The sequence below is a fragment of the Myotis brandtii genome, unplaced genomic scaffold (assembly GCF_000412655.1).
Source record: "Myotis brandtii unplaced genomic scaffold, ASM41265v1 scaffold13, whole genome shotgun sequence".
Classification (NCBI taxonomy): Eukaryota; Metazoa; Chordata; class Mammalia; order Chiroptera; family Vespertilionidae; genus Myotis; species Myotis brandtii.
In genome coordinates this window covers 6,196,178-6,215,984 of record NW_005354595.1, presented here as the reverse complement: position 1 = coordinate 6,215,984, position 19,807 = coordinate 6,196,178, and the positions used below count along the sequence as shown (strand labels likewise).

Genomic DNA, 19,807 nt, shown 5'->3' with positions numbered 1-19,807 from the left:
TTCATAGGTTGATGCTCAGCCACTGAGCCACTTTGACTGGGCTCCCATCTTTTCTTTGCCATCTTCTACCATATATGTGTTTCTCTAATTTTCTTCTTATCTTTTCTCTTTTAATTATGCAGATGATTTAGCCTTTCTTTACTGTAGAAGTTGGAGGGTTTTTTTTTTTTTAACAAAATCAATATTCCCCTTAGCAGGAAAGAAAAGGGGGGAGTTGATGAATACCTTGTGTTAATATTTGTGTTATGGAGTCAATATAAATGCTTATTGAGAACCTGCTGTGTGTCAGGCCTTGTACCAAGTAGATACTGGAGATATAATGGTGACTATCATGTTCTGCTTTCCAAGAGCTCACAATGTCATGGGGAATCCAGAGAAGTAAACAGTGTAGAAACATTATGATAACTATTTTAAGAATATCTATGAGGGAGGTACAAGGTGCAGTGGAAGGGATATTGAAGAGTTTTGTTGCATAATGAGCATGTGATGTTTAAGGAACTACAAGTTGTTCATTTAGTAGAACATAACATTTGACAAGTGAGATTTTAGAATGGAGAGGTAATTCAGGAATATATAGCAAACTGTCTCAGAAGACATTAAAGAACCCCTCCCTTAAGTTTTATTTTCATTTAGTATATGTCCTTTCCCAATATTCACACTTTAGCAGAGACTCCATTTTATTCACTCTTATATAGGTGTCCCACAAAAATGTATACATACTTTAACAGCTGATAGTTCAATTTTGAAAATTACATGTATTTTAATATACATTGCCTTTATAATTATTCAAAGTGTATATATACATTTTTGGGGACACCCTATATATTGCAAAGTACCAACACAACACCTGACAGTAGGTTCTCATGAAATCTTTCTATGGTTTTCATTATATGAATTACTTCTACTTATTAATGATAACTTGTGCCCTTCATTAGCCTCCCTGCCAATTAACTTGAAACTGTCCTTTGTGACACAATTATTTTAGTGTTTCTGATTCATCAAATAACACAAATTATAACACTTGAGTTTTTACTTGAGTGACAGCTTATACCATCCACATAAAGAACTTCAAACTGAAAGAGATGAAATAACTTGTCTAAAAGTATCAATTAGAGGTGAAAATTGCCAATATATGGCATGTTTTTGTTTCATCCTTTCTTCACTGTATGACTCCTGTCTCAGAGAATGAGACAGAAAACTGAAAGATTGATACTTGAGACAACAAGAAAACAATTTTTCTTACCACCATTTCTCCAAATCCCTAAGGAATATAGCCTCCTAGATGGTAGTAGTTTTATAGGTAGCAGTTACTAGCAGAATTGTTTAACAGTAGATCCTCTAAGTTTTTTCATGGACTCAATTGAATTGAAGTCAGAAAAGTTATTCTTAGGAGCCAAAAAAAAAAAATACACTACCTTAAAAGAGGAAAGAAGATCAGGTATATGTTAAAACTTAGAATTTAAATTGGGAGTATTACTGTATATATGAATTCCAGATTCTAGGGACTTAGAACCGATTTCTAGGCCAAGAACAAGTTCTCCATTTCTGTAGGAAAAAATCATAGTTGAATGTATTTCAAATGTATCCAAGAATAAGTTTTAAATAATAATGGGAAATTTTAAAGGGAGCGGGGGAGAAAGGCAAGATCATCTAGAAACATAGAGTATTTATTTGTGACACAGTATTTATCTATTATTAAGTAATTAGCACAATTGTCATTTGCATTAATTGTGCCCTAATATCTATTCTCACATGTCTCCTCCCCTGCCAATACTTTTATTTATTTATTTTGCCTCTTCATTTTTTCTAATTCTTCATTGCTGAAAGTATTATATATGTCCCCCTTTCCCCCATTGTCCTCTCTCAGCCTGACCCCAACCCCCAGCCCCGGCCTTCACACCCCACCTATTGTCTGTGTCCTTTGGTTATGCTTATATGCATACTAGTGCCCCAGTGCACAGATTTGTGCACATTGAAAGGAAACTAATTAGAAGGTGGCCGGTGGGGCGGGACTGGGTGAGACAGGTGGACACACCCTGATGCCAACCTCTTGCGGTCCCTCCCCGGCCAGCCAGCTGCACCTGGGGCAGTGCCATGGCTCAAAGGGCATCTGCAGAGTGAGTGGGGTCCCTCTGGCAGGTGGGGTGTCTCGGTCTGGCCTGCAGGGATCAGGCCAAAACCAGCTCTCCTACATCCCCTGAAGGGTCCCAATTGAGAGAAAGTGGTTCTCAGGTGATGCACCCCGGAATTGGGCTCCCTCCTCTCTGGTTCTGGGGTGCATCACCAGAAAACTGCCTCTGCCAAGTCACTGCAGCTCGGCAGCTCCTGCATTGAGCATCTTCCCCCTGATGGTCATTGCGTGTCATAGCTACTGGTCAGACGGTTGGATGGTCACTTAGTTTTTTATATATAGAGACTAGTGGCCTGGTGCATGAATTCATGCATATTGAAAGGATATTAATTAGAAGAAATATTTTAATATTGCTATTTTCCCTTTCTCTATAATAGAAGTGTCAACCAAATTCACAATCAACAATGACAGATCGAAACACAGGCGTGCGATTGGCGCCAGCGAGAGCTTTATATGTATCACACATGTGCGAGTCAACTTAGCCTTTTATAAACTTGCTTAATTATACCTGATTCCTAATGTGGCTAAACTTTATCCAGCCCAGTGAAGCACCCCAACTTCTCTTTTAGGTAATTGTCAGCAACACAGCAGTAAATATCAACTCAAAGCAGATTATTGTTGTAGATCACTCAGGGCGAACAAAGGGTAAAATATTTAACTGCAGCACTGTTTGACTATATTCTGTACAGTGAGAAAACCTGAAGTCATTTTCAAGTTCCACCATTTCTTACTTCTTTTCAGTCAGGTCAAGTTTCTAAGCTTTCTAAATCTCTGTTTCCCTGCTAATGAAAAGAAAATAGGATTCTACCTACTCCAGGACATCTGTGAGGATCAAATGAGATGAGGCATGGGAAAATGCTTCACAGACATTTGGTTAAAGTATAAAATGTTTCCACCTGGCTATAAAGCAAGTCGTGTTCCTGGGCTAAAGAAACTCCAAAGAGGATAGTCGCTAGGGAGAGGAAGCGGGGCATTGCTACTTGATGTCATTACCTGGTGCCCTCAGCGACTGTTTCTGGGCTGGGCTGGGCTGAGGGCTGCATTTTACGCCACAGGGTCTCAGCAGTGTTGGCTGTGATTTGGTGGGGTGTCACTCTGGGGTGGTGGCAGGGCCTCTGTCCCACTTGGGGGAAACTGAGTGTTGCTTTGTGGGCGCCAGGTCCATGGTGACGTTTCTCTGTAAATGGTCAGTGCATGTCATGGCAGCTCCTGTGTTGAGCATCTGCCCCTGGTGGTCAGTGTGTGTCATAGCGACCAGTCAGACAGTTGGACACTTAGCATATTAGCCTTTATGTATATAGATAAGTTCTTTCATTGATCTTGGGCATATGAACTCCTAGTTAAGAGACATTACCTAGCCTCTCTTGCAGATACATTTAGCCATCTGACTACATTTTGGATCTTGGTGTGAAGTCATAGTGATATATATTCAATTTTGGGAATATATGCTTATAAAAAAATATTTAAAAACACATTATAAAAAATCACATTAAAAACAACATGAACTAAAACCTCAGAAAATAAATTCACATAAATAATATACAAATAAAAAAAGCACACTTCACATTATTAGAGTTTGACAATGTAGACTTTGAAGTAAAAAGCATGAAGTTGGAAGAAAACTATCATATATTCATGAAGTTTATAATTCATTATAAAAAGATAAGAGTATAAAAATGCATGTGCTGCGTAATATAGCACTTGAATATATAAAGGAAAACTCTTACTAATTCATTAAGAAGTTGATAGAAGCAGAATAAAGATGGAAGATAATAATATACCTCTCAGTTCTTAATAGCTCACATGACTACAAACATAAATTCATATAGAGAGTACTCAAATGTTATGATTAGTAAACATGTTGAAATATATGCTATTATTTACATACATTTTATCACCACCACTAAAATAATTAAAATATTGTAAATATAATGGTCCCATAAATTCCATGAAACAGAAATTATGTAGACCATAACTCTTAGTCTCCCCTCAAAAAACTGAAAAAAAAATATTTTTAAAAACTATAGCAAACAGGCACAAGGAAAACATTCTAAATGACAGTTCAAGGTAATTCTTCAAATAAACAGCAAACTGAGAACAACTTCTGATTATATAAATAGAAAAAGAATATATCAAAAGCTGAAATATTAGAAAATATCACATCAAAAATGCTTTGAACTTTGACATAGAGAAGCAAAAAATGAAATAACTTAAAGATTATAAAAACAATTAAAAGAAAGCTCATGGAAATCTACAGAAAAGAATTAATGAAGATAAAGGAATTCTTCCTCCAGAATTTTGATCTGATTTGATATCTCTTAAATTCTCCATTGCAATTTTATCAATAAAATAAAAATGATTAAAGTCTCATTTTTAAAATAGAATATTCAAGTGTAATTTATGCTTAAAAAATTTAATAATGATTATACAATATAACAGATATAGAACCAGACTGACTGAAGCGCCCACCAGTTTATGATAAATGGAATAGAGGAGAAAACTTGTTCTGGGATATGAGTGACTATGTGTGTAGTAGAATTCCACTGGATGTCTAGACAATAATAGAACAACAAATGACACTGTGAAGAGTAATGACAAATATTTGACCTAATAAAATGTTTCCCAAAGTTACCTATTTCTAAGAAGTATCTTGCTATTTATTAAACTTTCCCTGGAAATGTGGGTAGAGCCCAAGAATATGTATTTGTAACAAGCCCTCCAAGGGGCTCATCATAAGGTATCTTAATGGAAACTTTTGCCTCAGAAACCACCGTCTCTGTGTGGTTTCTTGCCTAAGAAATCACTCATTGTGCAAGTGAGACAGTTAAATCTAGTGATTTGGCTCAGTGGATAGAGCACCAGCCTATGGACCAAAGGGTCCTGGGTTTGATTCTGGTGAAGGGCACGTACCTTGGTTGCAGGCTCTTCCCTGCATGGGCCCTGGTAGGGGTGCATACAGGAGGCAACCAATTGATATGTTTCTCTCTCAATGATATTTCTCTCTGTCTTTCCCTCTCTCTTTCATTCTCCCTAAAAATAAAAAAGAGCAGGCTCTTTACATTGTCATGTTGGGCGAGTTACTAAATGTTTGTAAACTATGACTACCTTACCTAGCTCCTAGAGTTTTAAGAATTAAATGAGATAATATTATAATGCACTTAACAAAGTGACTGCATGTTTTAAGTGCCAGTTCATTCTTAGCTCTTCTTATTCCTACTTGCTTAAGTGCTCAACATGAATTATATTTAATTCTCACAACAACCTTGTGAGATAAACTATGTTTAATTCCCCATGTAAATGGCACAGCAAGAATTCAAACTCAGGTCTATATGATTAGAGAGCCCACATTGCCTAAAAATGAAAAATATGTTAGATTTTACCATAAATGTCCATATTTTTAAACACCACATAAATAAAAGGTAAATTAAATAATAATCAAGAAAGCAATATGTGTATATGTATGTACATATACATTTCTATAATAATAAAAGCATAATATGCTAATTAGACCGGACGACCTTCCGAGTGAAACCGGGGCTGCGAGGGAAGCCTAGGCCGCATGGGAAGCCTAGGCCCTGAGTGCCTGCTAGTGGCTGGAGGGAAGCCTGGGTCCCGGGTGCCTGCCGAAGGCCAGAGGGAAGCCTGGGTCCTGGGTGCCAGAGGGAAGCCGGTGCCAGCAGCCAGGGGAAGGAAGGCCTACTCCTGCACGAATATTCATGCATCAGGCCTCTAGTATATTATATATGCATATATATAAATTAGAGTCAACATCATTTATATATATAATATATAAACACATCCTATATAATAAAAGGGTAATATGCAAATAGACCAAACAGCAGAACAACCAAACCACCAATCAAAGCATAATATGCTAATGATATGCTAAGGTTGCTCAACTGCTCACTGTGACGTGCACTGAACCCCAGGGGGCAGATGCTCCAACCAGTAGGTTAGCTTGCTGCTGGGGTCCGGCCAATCAGGACTGAGCATGATGGGCCAGACACATCCTGGAGCCCTCCTGTGGTCCCTCCCTGGCCCGATCGTGCACCAGTGGGTTCCCTCAACCTGGCCTGTGCCCTCTCGCAATCCAGGACCCCTCGGAGGATGTCGGAGAGCCAGTTTCAGCCCGATCCCGCAGGCCACTCCCCTTGGGAGGGCACCAGACTCAGGGCTCATGGCTGCCGTGGCAGCGCAAACCTCTCCTGATCGGGACTGATTGGGCGCAAGCCCACTGCAGGCACAGTGAGATGAGCGGGAGTGGCAGGTAGGAGCTGCAGGCAGCGTTGAACTGCGGGTTTTGGTGCGATCTCTGTAGGCCACCCAGAGGAACACCACCCATGCACGAATTAGTGCACCAGGCCTCTAGTGTGTGTGTGTGTATGTATGTGTATGTGCATATATATATATATATTCCACATATACTGGATAAGAAAAAACTGAAAATACCATTTTTATGTGGATGAATTCAGTCTTGAAAATGAAATTAAAACCAAAATTGCTCTACCAATCAAATGTTATACTTGTCATTAGCAAATATATGAAAGCTTATTCTCAAAAGTAGGAATCAGGCATAATTGTACACTGTTAGTGACATTTAAATTAATTCAACTTTTCTGTAAGTTGATTTGAGAAAATATATCAAAGCCATAAAAATGTGATAACCATTGATTCAGGTATTTCTCCACTAAGAAATATGGAATATTTATGTATCTATAAGAATCTGGATATAATGATTCTTTGTATGGAAAGTGAAAAACTATAAAATAATCTAAACATTTAACAATTAAATGGATAAGATGTTTTACGTTACACATAGCTTGTGAAATAGGCAGCTTTTACCTGCCATGGTTTTGGACATTTTAAATAATATTGAAAATGCTCACATTGAGGCTATGCTTCTAGAAGAATGACAGACAAGATACACTGGGGCATTGAAAGCAGAGAAGTCTTCTCACTTGTATACTACAAAAATGTAGTTTTTGGATCCTCAAGGTGATGAGAAAAAATAAAGAAAAAAGTCATAAATTAAAAAGAGAGTGATGGTTTTCAGATGAGAGGAGATAGGATCCCCTGTATGGGTTGAAGGATTGACCTGGCCATAAAGCAAAGTGTATTCACAGTAATAAAAGGGAAGGCAAAGATGTGAACTTATTGAGAAAGAGTGAGGAAGACTAGGAAAGGACTAGAGAAAGATACCATAATTATTGGGCAGCATTTTAGACACTATAAAGCTATTATTATGACTTGTTAACAGATTAGCAAATGTGATATCAAATGCTGAAATGTTCTATGGAGAAGTAAATGGTGTAATATCATAGAGCATGACTAGAGGGGCATTGTGCTTTATCTGGCTCTAGAAGGTCTTGGAGAGAAGGTGTTATTTTGTGTAATTATACATTTCAAAATATTCTTATGTTAGAATATATTTGTTTTATTTATTTTAATTGTGTAAATCTTGATTAACCCCAATTACAGTTCTTCCAGGACTGGATTAAAAGAAACAGGACTTTGGAAACCCATGGATGAAATTCCCCATACAAATAAAAATCACTCATCCTCCCATGTGAGTCTCATAAGATTCTTTTTCTTGAAATATTATAAGGACTTCACCCCCACCACTCAGTGGGTAAAGGGACACCCCAACTCCCCCTATAACAGTAAGTCATCTGTGTTTGCCTTAATTGAGCTCTCTCACATATCTGGGGCTTGGGCTGGGATAACTGGACTGAGGCAGCTCTGATTTACATGCAGTCTCATCATCCAGGGGACAAGCCTATGCCTGTTATGGCAGAGGTTTATTATAGAAGAGAGGAAAGAAATCTACAGGACCTTTTGAGGTGGAGACTCAAAACTTGCACACTGTTCACTTCCAGTGTATTCTGTTGGCCAAAGCAACTCACAAAACCATCTCAAAGAAAGAGTGAATAAAGAATGAAAGTGTTAACCAGAGAGCAACCTGAGTCAGAGGTGGCTCTCCCATCCTCAGCTCTTATCACATCAATGAGAAAGCGTTCAGATGAATGACAGAAAGCAGTACTGAAGCAAAGCTAGCAAACTTATTAAGAATACACTTGCATAAAGCACAAACAGGCAACTCAGCTAGTCTGATCACTCCACTTGGTGGGGATTCCAGGGTTTTATACTCTCCCTCCTCCCCTCTATAGATTTCAAGGTCCATCTGCCAGATATCTTGGGAAACAAACTAGATTGCATTCTTGTGGGTTTTGCCAGAATGTTTGAGAATATCTGGTGATTTTATCTTGGCAGATCCCAAGATTGCTGGCTTCTTTTTTTAGTGGGTGAGATAAACTCCACCCTCTTACCACCTCCTCCTGCCCAGCAGCTATCTATCCTGACTAACAAAGGGGCCCAAAATGTTATTGGCAAAAGGCACTTAAATTGGAAGGCCAACAATTACAGCCATCAATGCAGTCAATCTACTCCATTAAATTACCATCTCCAAGCAGATAGTCTCTATAAGGTCATCATTTTTACATTGTTTTTATCTTTTGTCTCTATTTGATAAATTTAATGCAGTGAACTTGTACCTCTTTTAAGATCCATAAATGAATATCAGAAATGAATAAAATATTTAAAATAAGAATAAACAGATAAGCATTTCATTGTAATTCAGGTTTTTATCAAAAGTCAAATATAAAGTTTTTAAGTAGCTTGAAGACACCAAGAATTAAAAATTTAAAAAATAAAACATGGGAAAATAAAGGAAAGAATTGAGTGGGAAGGTCTGTCATTTTATTAATAAACCATATTTTCCCCTTGCAGTAATAGTATACTTCAATACCTAGAATTCACCACCATCTGCTGTCATACTAAATAAATGGATCCCAGCGAAGTACCATCATGCACTTCAAATATGTTTGTGCTATACTTATGTTTAGCACAGTTTTGAAGGTATTAATTGAAGTGAGAAAATAGCCATTTTCTGCAATAGAAATCAAAAGCAATTTTGAAAAAATTAACCTCGCTATTCTGTATAATGCTTAATCAGATATTCCTATAGTCAAGATATAAGTATCCCTATAGCTTCTTGATTTACAAATTATAATCTATTTGGAAATAAAAAAAACATTGTAATCTGGCCCTGGATTTGTCTTTTGCAAAAAGACATTAGAAAAGAACGTTCTATAGTTGAGGTTTAGTTGTCACATCTGTAAAATGAGGAGAATGCATTGAGATTCTAAGTCATTCTTATCCTCAGTATTCTCTTTTCTACAAATTTCCCTTAGATTAATCAAATAAAATTTGTCCTTGGAGAGGGACATTTGCAGGAACACACTAGCTGAGAATGGCTGTATAAATTTGGACACATTTATTAATCTCTCTAACTCTCAATTTTCTCACCTAAAGATTAAATATTAACAACTTCATAGTCAATGGGAGGTTTGAAGAGTTATATAATATTAAAAACTCAGAGGAATGTTGGAGAATAATAAAAGTTTCAGAATAACAGTGTCAGAAATTTTCATCATGTTGCTATGATGGTAATTTTTTCCTGTTCCACCACTCTGATTCATGTCCATTTTTCCTGCCTTGCTCTGTGCTTGGGAAGGATGACTTCATCAGTTGGGTCCTCTTGTTTTAGCCAGTGGGAGACAGTAGCAATCCTATATAATAAAAGCCTAATATGCAAATCAACTGAACGGCAGAATGACCGGTCACTATGATGCGCACTGACCACCAGGGGGCAGACGCTCAATGCAGGAGCTGCTCCCTGGTGGTCAGTGCGCTCCCACAGGGGGAGCACCACTCAGCCAGAAGCCAGGCTCATGGCTGGCGAGTGCAGCGGTGGTGGCAGGAGCCTCTCCTGTCTCTGCGGCAGAGGCAGCACTAAGGAGCAGCAAGCCGAGCGGTTAGGAGCAGCGAGCAGGCGGGCAGTAAGGAGCGAGGGGTCCTGGACTGCAAGAGGGCGCAGGACGGGCTGAGGGACACCCAGCCCCTGTGCATGAATTTCAGGAACAACAGGAGAGAGACTAAATGGGACTTTGACTTTCTAGAAACATTATGGGAAAGAAGTGAGTCAAGGTGGGGCTGCTGTCAGATCACTGGAGAGTCAGAGAAAAGGGGACCTAGTGGACAGGTTCAGGGGGTTAGCCTAGAAGAAAATGCCAATGCCCATTTCTCCCCTGGTTGCAAATCTCCTGGAGTCCTTTAGAATTTAGAAAATGGATGTGTGTGGTGGAAGAACAGGGGGAAGGGAAAGGCATGGGCATGCTTCCTGGAGGGAAAGCCCATGCTGGGTTCTTCCGTTTTAAAGACAGGTAGTTTAGTGGAGGTCTGAGAGGAGGGTCTCAATAGAATATTCATCAGCTTTTCCAGGTGTGTCTTTCAGTGTCGTGGTCTCTACTGATTGATCAGTACCAGGACAGGGGACCATTTAGTCATTGCAGCTGGTCCTGGCATCACCCACCCGGTTTTGCTGCTTTTCTGGAGCTGAAATGTAACTGAGGCCTTGATGTGATCTCTAAGGAGGAAAGTCTTAGGGGGTGTGAACCGAATGACCAGTGATATGCCAGGGGAGGAACAGTAACCCTAGGGGTGAGGTCCACTGCCAGTTTTGCTTTTTGCCTTGATGACCTTCTGTATCTGGCTGTAAATGACTCAGCCAGTTTGTTCAGCTTTTTGTCCCATTTTTTCTATTCCACTTGTCTTGGCTTATTAGCCTGTCTCAAGATGGCCCCTTCTCCAAGGTGTTAGCTTATTCATTCAGCTGACACTGTTGAACACATATTGTGGGCCAAACAATATGATAGACACTGCAGGTATATAAAAATGTATTTTTATGGACCATACCATCTATATTTTAAACTGCACATTGCAGTTAAGATAGTAAATAAAACGAATGCATATTATGTAGCATGTATGGATCTGTGGACAAAATCATACTGTGAGTAATAAATCAGTCTCTAATCTAGGATGAGCAAAACAATATATGTGTATTTTTTTACTAGAGGCCCAGATTTAGAGGTGCATGGATTTGTACACCGGGCCTCTAGTATGCATATAAGATCTTTGGTTAATCTCTTCCCACCCTCCCCCTTCCTCCCTTCCCTCTGAGATTCATCAGTCTGTTCCATGTTTCCATGCCTGTGCATTGAGTGTCTGCCCCCTGGTGGTCAGTGCACGTCATAGCTACCAGTCGACCGGTCGAATAGTTGAATGGTCACTTAGTCTTTTATATATATAGATAGCCTAGAAAAACATCTTCTCATGTTTTTACCAGTTATTTTTATGTTCTTTTATTTTCCCTATACCATTTAACCTCCTGTGTTTCATTTGTTGTTGTTGTTTGATTTTTAAAGTTTTCTTTAGTTTGCAATTCTAGAAATTAATAATGTTGAGGAATTAAGAAATTGCTAGCTACTCACAATTACCCTGTTTCCAAAGGCATTGAAGACAAAGCCACAGCCTGCTTAAATAGAGGAGGGGAAATCCAAGATGAACAAAGTATTGGAATTAAAGAGTATATACAAGGAGAGAAAATACATGTGTATTGTTAGGGAATCCTGGGAAATATTCCATGTTTGGGGGCCTTGGGCCCTCTACACAAATGCTATCTTGCAATATATTTTCTGACTATGGACACACGGTTGTTTCTATAATTAGCCGAAGGCTATAGACCTTAAATCAGGAGTAATTTTGTGCTATTATTTTAATGTTTTGACTTGACTTTTTAAAATAAGTGTTCAAGTTAAGAGAATGTATTTGCTTTTAAGTCATATAATTTTAAAGAATTGCTATTACATAGAATTACTATCACATAAAGGTTCAGATAAGAGGCATAAAATAAAGAGCCCTCTCGTCCTTTCTCTGGAATACTGAAATTATACACACTACCAAATGTCCTTTTATTTTCATATTACTGGAATCTGCCTTGAACAGATGAGGAAGCCTGATACTCCTCTGGGCTCTGGCCCGTTAGAGGACATCTGCTCCTCTCTCTACCATCAGCCACATACAGGTTCTAGAGTGGTGAGGAGTATGAGTAGCCCTTTCTCTTCTCTAAGCACAGGATCCATTCCTTCCTCCCCAACTTGATCTGAGTGTGAGGAGGTACATGCAGGAAGTAGCATTAAAACTTCAAGGTTTTCTTGTCTTTAGAATGTATAGGAATTCCATTTTTAAATTTATTATTTATATTAATTGGAAAATATCATATGTGATTGGTAGCTTTTAATTTTAGTACTTCCATGAAACTAATGTAGAGTTTATTCATTTTTAAATCATTAGAACTATCAACTGACACTTTTACTATGCAACAGAGATTTGAAATCATTTTAAACTTTCCTCTCTAATATACACTATATAGTATTGACATAGGCAATGTTGCTCATGAATATAAGGTTTTCCTAATAATGAAAAACTCTGTACTTCATGATAAAGTATATTTCTTTTAGAAATTCTCTTTGGAAGTACAAAAAAGATATACAATTTCTAATAAGTTATACTTCTCTACTTATGTAGAATAATTTCTAGTACTTAATTCTTTTCAAAACACAAGTAATCATCAAAATTTTGTCTGTTAGCACAATTCTACAGATCTATTTCTCTGACAGCTATGCAAGTAATCTACACTAATAAAAGAGAAACATGGTAATTAGTGTACGACCGCTACCCTTCCCATTGGCTAATCAGGGAGATATGCAAATCTTTTAGAAATTCTCTTTGGAAGTACAAAAAAGATATACAATTTCTAATAAGTTATACTTCTCTACTTATGTAGAATAATTTCTAGTACTTAATTCTTTTCAAAACACAAGTAATCATCAAAATTTTGTCTTTCAGCACAATTCTACAGATCTATTTCTCTGACAGCTATGCAAGTAATTTGATTATATCATAGAGTAAGGAATGTGTATTCTGTTAAATTACAATCTTCCTCTTGTCAAAGATGGTGTTGTGCTAATCGGCCTAGCGCCCTGTCCTTGTGTTCAAACATTTCCAAATCTGGTATCACTTGGGCATTCTTGCAAGATGCAGCATCACACCCAATGTGGACATTGAGAACCGACCTTGTCAGCAGTACTTTACTTAACCTTGAGTTCAAGTACTGAGCATACATGCATCAAGTCAGTTGTGTTTCTGGTCCTGCCGTCATCTAGTCTGGTTTTCCTAAGCTTTGTTTCTCTTGACCACTTCTGCCACTGAATGACTCCTCTAGAAACTAATCCCTCTAATTAGAATACTGACTCCATTCCCTTTGGAACAAGCTGATGTTCTGGGACCTATAATTCAGCCTCAGATATAGTCCAAGGTCTAGATTATCAGGTCTCCCTGTGATTAACACTGAAAATTTCAGTGTCTGTCGACTAGATGTCCTTTAGACTTCTCTGATACCTTTTCCTAGCCCTTCACTGTGAGGCCTTCTCAGATTGCAAGTCCTTATCACTGAGTCAAAATCAATCTATTTATGTTGATTTGTTCCATGTTATCAAAATGTTTTAGAAGCAGAAATAGTAGATAGCTAACAAAGAGGGTGAAGAGAAAGAGGAAATAGCAAAGTGCCAAGACACAATGAATTTATGAAGCCTTGAATGTTGAACAGTAATTCTGGTCAATTTCTCCATTGCACTTCACTAAAAAGATTTTTTAATTAGTATTTTTTTGCATCAAGCCTGAAGGCACTAAAGTTGACTTTCTGCCTCTAGACTTATCTTTTCTAATCTGAATTCCACATAACTGTCAAAATGATCTTTCGAATTAGCAAATCTGACCGTATCATATTTTTTTTACACCATCTGATTATTTTTAATGTCCAGAGTTTAAAATACAAGGAGCAGAGCTTCCTCTCAGACTCAAGTTTATAAATTCTCAATTGGCTTGTGAGGCCAGTAGGGATACTTGTTTTGTCTAATTTGGTTTCCGGGAAGACTTCATTCAAATCCTCAATGGTCATCTGGTCAAATGGAATTATGTTCTTCATCTTCTCTAGCTCTTTCCCATATTGCTCAATCCTGGTCTTTGAGAGAGACACAAACTCAGCACAACTTTTCACATCTTCTTTTTCTTCAGCATCCACCAGGGCACTGTACTTATCCTCTGGCACAGGAACCTTCAGGGCATTAAACTTCTTCTCAAAGTCATCTACTAAGCCGGCCTTCGCCACATTGGCCTTGTAGTAAGCCCAGTCGATAGCAGGTGGTTTCCCAGGTAGAGTAGCCAACGTGGAGGTGAGGGTCTCATTCCAGGATTTCAGGGTGTTAGCAACGGCCTTCTGGTTTCGGGGTATGATCTCCCCAAAAGCTACCCAGTCAATGGTTTTTAGAGCAAGTTTTCGCCCAGCCATCTTGAGATCCTTCACCGACCCCGGTGACCCACGGTCCACAGCGCAAGTAACGGAAGTGGGTCCCATATTTTTTATAACCTTTGATGGCTCTTATTTTTACAAACAAATGCTAGTGTGTTGATATGACAAAGAGCCTCCTCAATGAGCTTGTCCAAACTCCTTTTTCCTCATGACCTATTAAGTCTTCCCATACTTTACTATTTAAATATTCCAAACTCTCTCCACATAGCATTTGAATACATCCTGTGTGTGCTGCATCCAGCTCTTAGAGGCTCTTACTGGCACACAAAAGCTGACCATCAAATATTCAGAAATGTTGCCATTAATTATTAAATAATTTGGTAGCTTGAAATTTGTCACGGTAGGAGTATACACTGTGGAAACCAGCAGTAATAATAAATCAGGGTTTCTTCCCCCTCAGATAGGCAGATGGCCAGCACTGAAAGCAGTCATGTACTTCAGATGTTAATATCCTAAGATTTTTGGGGGGATTTCCATGCCCTTCCACTTGGAGTAGAAGTAGAAATGGATAACAGAGACAGGGCTGCAAGGCTAATTGTTCTTAGTGTATATAAAAATGCCTAGTCAAGTTTTTCATCCTGAGATAGCAAAAGTTAAAACTTTATGCCTTAGATAAAAATGACAACTATTATTGTCATTATTATAGTAATGACAATAATAAAAACCCTTTGCATTGGGAGATATATATTTTAATGTAAATTATTTTGCTGTTGTGTCAAAATTTAATTAAATGTAACTACAATATAGCCCTTATTGAATATTTTTGAATAATTTAAGTGCTTTTTTATTTGTACCTCATTCTATAGTATGTACACAATATAGTATTCAAAATGATAATCATACTTCATGTGTTGTTGATCTACCTGTAATGAGTAAGATTAAATCATGACTGGTAATTCTTTCAGTCTTTAGAAATAAAGACATATTCATTGGATTTTATAGAATTCCAGATCCCTATTACAAAAAAACATAATTTCCATAAAAATATACTTATATGGTGAGTATTTACTAATCTCACTGAGCAGTTTTCTATTTGTGAATTTTTTTAGTAAGGTAGTGAGCCTGCAATTATTTTTCAATCCTCCTGTTAGGTGGATAGGTTTGAAGTAAAAGATTCAAGATAACTTTAGCCTGGTAAATTATAGACCAAAAAAAAATGTTTGTGAAACACAGCATATCTCTAACGGAAGAATTTCAGTATTCTTGTATAGGGTTCAATCTAAAATAAACAAATCCTAAATTTCAGAGCTAGATAAAATTTGAAGTAACACATATTGATTGCTTAATTGATTTGGAGAAATGCTCCAGGCTTAAATGCTGCATGCTTTAACTTCATGCTATATTTAATGCAGCAGTATTATACCTCATTATTTCTTTATCTGGTAAAAAGATCCAGGAAATTGCCTCTGAGCTTTTAACTTTTGCCCCTATTGACAATATAGGTTATATGCAATACTTGTATTGCCCTATTAGCTTAATAATTCATGATAGATAGAAGGGAGAAAGGAAGAGATAACTAAGAAAAATATATCCAGATTGTTCAATTTTTTTTTCTATGCTGAAGATCATAAAATGTCAAGAACTTATCCTTGAGAAGTTCTATAACTGCCCTAAAGTCCATGAGGACCTCCACATTGCAGGGATTTTTAATCTTTCCAGAGAATATAAATACAGTTTCTATTGCTCTCTCAAAGATTATAGCAAGCATCTCAGGCAGACATTACCTATCATTTGGTAATAGATATTACCTATCATTTGGTAATATCTAACATGTCATGAGTGAGGGTAGAAATACATAGAAACTTTGTGGTATATTTTTCTGCAGATGTGATTGGACACCCAAGTGTTGACTACAGTGTAATACATTGTCCTGCCAGGGAGAGTGTTTGAGAAAAAAGGACTTACTGGCTATCATGACACAGTGGCTCTTTGACTACCAAGCCTTTGCAGATGCCACTACCTTTTCCTAATATATCTGCTTGCCCAACATCCTTGTGACCTTCACCAAATTTGCCCATTTGATTGATTTGGAATACTTTCATTCACCAAATATGTATTAAACACTTACTATGTACTAAGCATTCATCTAGGCACTAGGAATTCAGGCAAAAAGTCCTGCCTTCAAGGAGCTTACATTCTAGGGGAGGAAATACATTAAAAGTAATTAATTAAGGCCCTAGCCAGTTTTGCTCAGTGGATAGAGTGTCAGCCTGCGGACTAAAGGGTCCCAGGTTCGATTCCAGGCTCCTCCCTGGCCCACACCCTGGTCGGAGTGCCTGCAGGAGGTAACCAATCAATGTGTTTCTCTCACACCACTGTTTCTCTCTGTCTTTCCCTCTCTCTTCCACTCTCTCTATAAGATCAATGGGAAAATATCCTCAGGTGAGGATTTTAAAAAATTTATTAATTAAGTGTGTGATAGAAAGAGAGGATCATCATTTAAGATTTAGTTCAAGCATCAACTTCTCTGGCAAACCTTCCTTGATCACCCCAGCCTGTGTTTCTTTCATTTCTAGATACTCCCAGAGGATCCCATGATTCCCTCCATTAAAACAGCAGCTCCATATTATTATCATCTCTTTAAGCTGGTTTCTGACAGTAGACTCCAAGAAGGTAAGTACCATACTTTGTCCGTCTTTTCTTTTTAAGTGACTAGTGTCCTGGTATATATGATACAAACAGCTATAATTTATTGAGTCCTTTATTCATTTGGAATATTATTTTAAGACCTTCCATATAAAATTCATTTTCTTTTGTTCTGTAACAAATTACCACAAACTTTAACAGCTTATATGCATACATTTATTATTTCAGTTTCTGTATATCAGATGTCAGGGTACAGCTTAACTGGGATCCTCTGTTGAAGATCTCAAAAGGCTGGTATGAAGCTGTTAACGAGGTTGCATTTTTATCTGGAGTCTTGACTGGGGAAGAACTTGCTTCCAAGCTCACTTAGTTTGTTGGCAGTATTTTCTGTAGCTGTGTGACTCTGGACCGTGCTTCTTAATGGCTATTGGCTGGGAGCTGCTCTCATTTCCTAGAGGGCATCCACAGGTCCCTGCCATATGATTCCATATACAGTTCACAATATTGCGGTTTGCTTCTTGAAGGCCACCAAGTGACACTACAGTCTGACAGGACAGTCTTTTTTAAGGAACTATAATCAAGGGAGTGATATTCCATCATCTTTGCCATAATCTCCTGCTTAGAAGCCTGTTAGAGATTCCACCCATCCTCACAATTTCATAAAGGCTTGATTCACTGGGGGATGCTTTATAATACCATGTATTGTCTCATTTAATCCTCACAATTCTATAAGGTATGGGCTATTATTCTGAAGTTTAAAAAGCCACGGGTGCCAGGGAGGATGGGGGTTAATGGGGGGAGGGGGGGGAATGAGGACACATTTGTAATTCCTTAACTGATAAAGAATTTAAAGATTAAAAAAAAAAGACAGAATAACTTATTAGAATAGGGAGCAAGATTCAAGGAGAGAAAGAGAGAGAAAGGAATCCAGGCAGAAATCATAATAGAATGTAATCTCAGGCTAAAAGAGGACTGAAGAAGCCAAATGGGAAAGACTGAAAGGATAAGTTGATAGAGCCGCTTTACATAATGAAAATTCTCATTTTGGTAGAAGGTCATCAATTAATTTTTGTTGAATGTATTATGTAATCATGTGTCCATGTTTTGATACTTATAACTTGCTTTCATCTATTCTTAAGGTTGTTTTGGAAAATATGAAAAATAAATCTCTCTAGCAGGTGGCAGGATCCCCATTAAAATGTATAAATGGGAAAGAGAATGTAATTTACATAACAGAGAAATCCAGGGGTAAGGCTGACTAGGTATGACTGGACCCAGAGACTCAAATAAGGATCTCACTTCCTTGAAGAAAATAATTTCCAATCTACTATCATTTTCATTGCTCTTAAATTTTGTTTGTATATTAAATACAACATAACTGGATAATAAAATAGGAGAATTAATTATCAAGCTTCATTTGATTTTCATGTGCAAACAAAAATGTATCCTTAATTATTTTGTTGTTTAAACATCATAAGCATTTAATTAAATTTCAAGTCACTAGTGTTGGAAAGAATGTCTAATTCTGCCAAAATATAATCCACATAGATTTAAAGGAAAGTTGTGTTTTCCCATTTGGGCTTACCTCAAAGAGCTAACTTATAAAGTGTTGCTCTGATCTCTGAAGACACACTCATTTCTATGATATATGTGAAATAATCAAACTACCTAAATGATTTTGGAAAAATATTCAGACAGCATTTTTCCCCTCTTTTACTTTTAGCTAGAAAATATCCAAATCATTTATCATGAGGTAGATCTCTCTTGTATCTCATAGCAATAAACTCACAGCTAACATATGGTGTTATTTAGCTGTGTAACAGAAACGATTAATCAGCTGACAAAATGTCATTATAAAGGAAATATTTTAAACTGTGATTTTCTTTTTTCCCCCTCTCACTTTATGGGCACCCAGCCAAATTCTTCTGCAGCTGGCTTAAAAAACTACGTGTGGAAATTAAAAACCAAACTCCTAAATTGTCAGTGGCATTTAGGGATGCCACTCTGGAAGCCCATTGCTTGTAAAATGTAAATGTTTCTGTTTAATGAGAAATCACATTGTTGTTTTAATTGTGTGTATGTGAAGTAAATTTTGGGAGGGTTCACTGAAGGCATTCCCATTACCAACATTGCCAACAACAGCAATGTTCATTCACTTGTTATCGGCTACTCAATCTCTCTGGAAAGAGAAGGTTATAACCTATGAGTAGGGATCATTGAAACAACCTTAATTAATGTTGTAGCTTCTTCTCAAGTAACATTTTAGCATTATTTAATTGCTTTTTATGTTAGGATGATTCTAGTATTAGGGTAAAACCCACTGGCAGGAAACATAACGCCTTATTAGAAATGCATGTGTATTATTGCTTTTTCAAAGTCATGTAAGTGCTGTAATGATTAAATAAAAGAACATTCTTTTTAAGAGTTTTTAAAAACCATAATACCTTTTTATTAATTTTTTTAACTTTTTAAATCAAATACAAAAATGGTAATATAAGGATTGCAGATCCACTAATGCTTTTGGTATGAAGCCCCTATACTTTAAAATGTTGAAAAGCATTATCTCATTTATTCCTCAAAGGAGCCCTGTTTGTACTTCAAACATAAGACACTAACATTAATTATGTGCTTAATTTTAGTCACCACTTTACTACTAAACTCTTGAATCATCCTGGGAGGGAGGCACTATTTATCCACAGGTCATGGATATGAACGCAATTCTATATTAATCCAAAGCCTTTGCTTCTCATACTGACCTGCAC

General features: G+C 37.4%; 1 pseudogene; it reads right to left on the bottom strand.

Annotated features, from left to right (window-relative positions):
• Positions 1 to 13,884: 13,884 nt before the first annotated feature.
• LOC102246594 lies at positions 13,885 to 14,490 on the bottom strand (annotated as a pseudogene).
• Between the last annotated feature and the right edge of the window lie 5,317 nt (positions 14,491 to 19,807).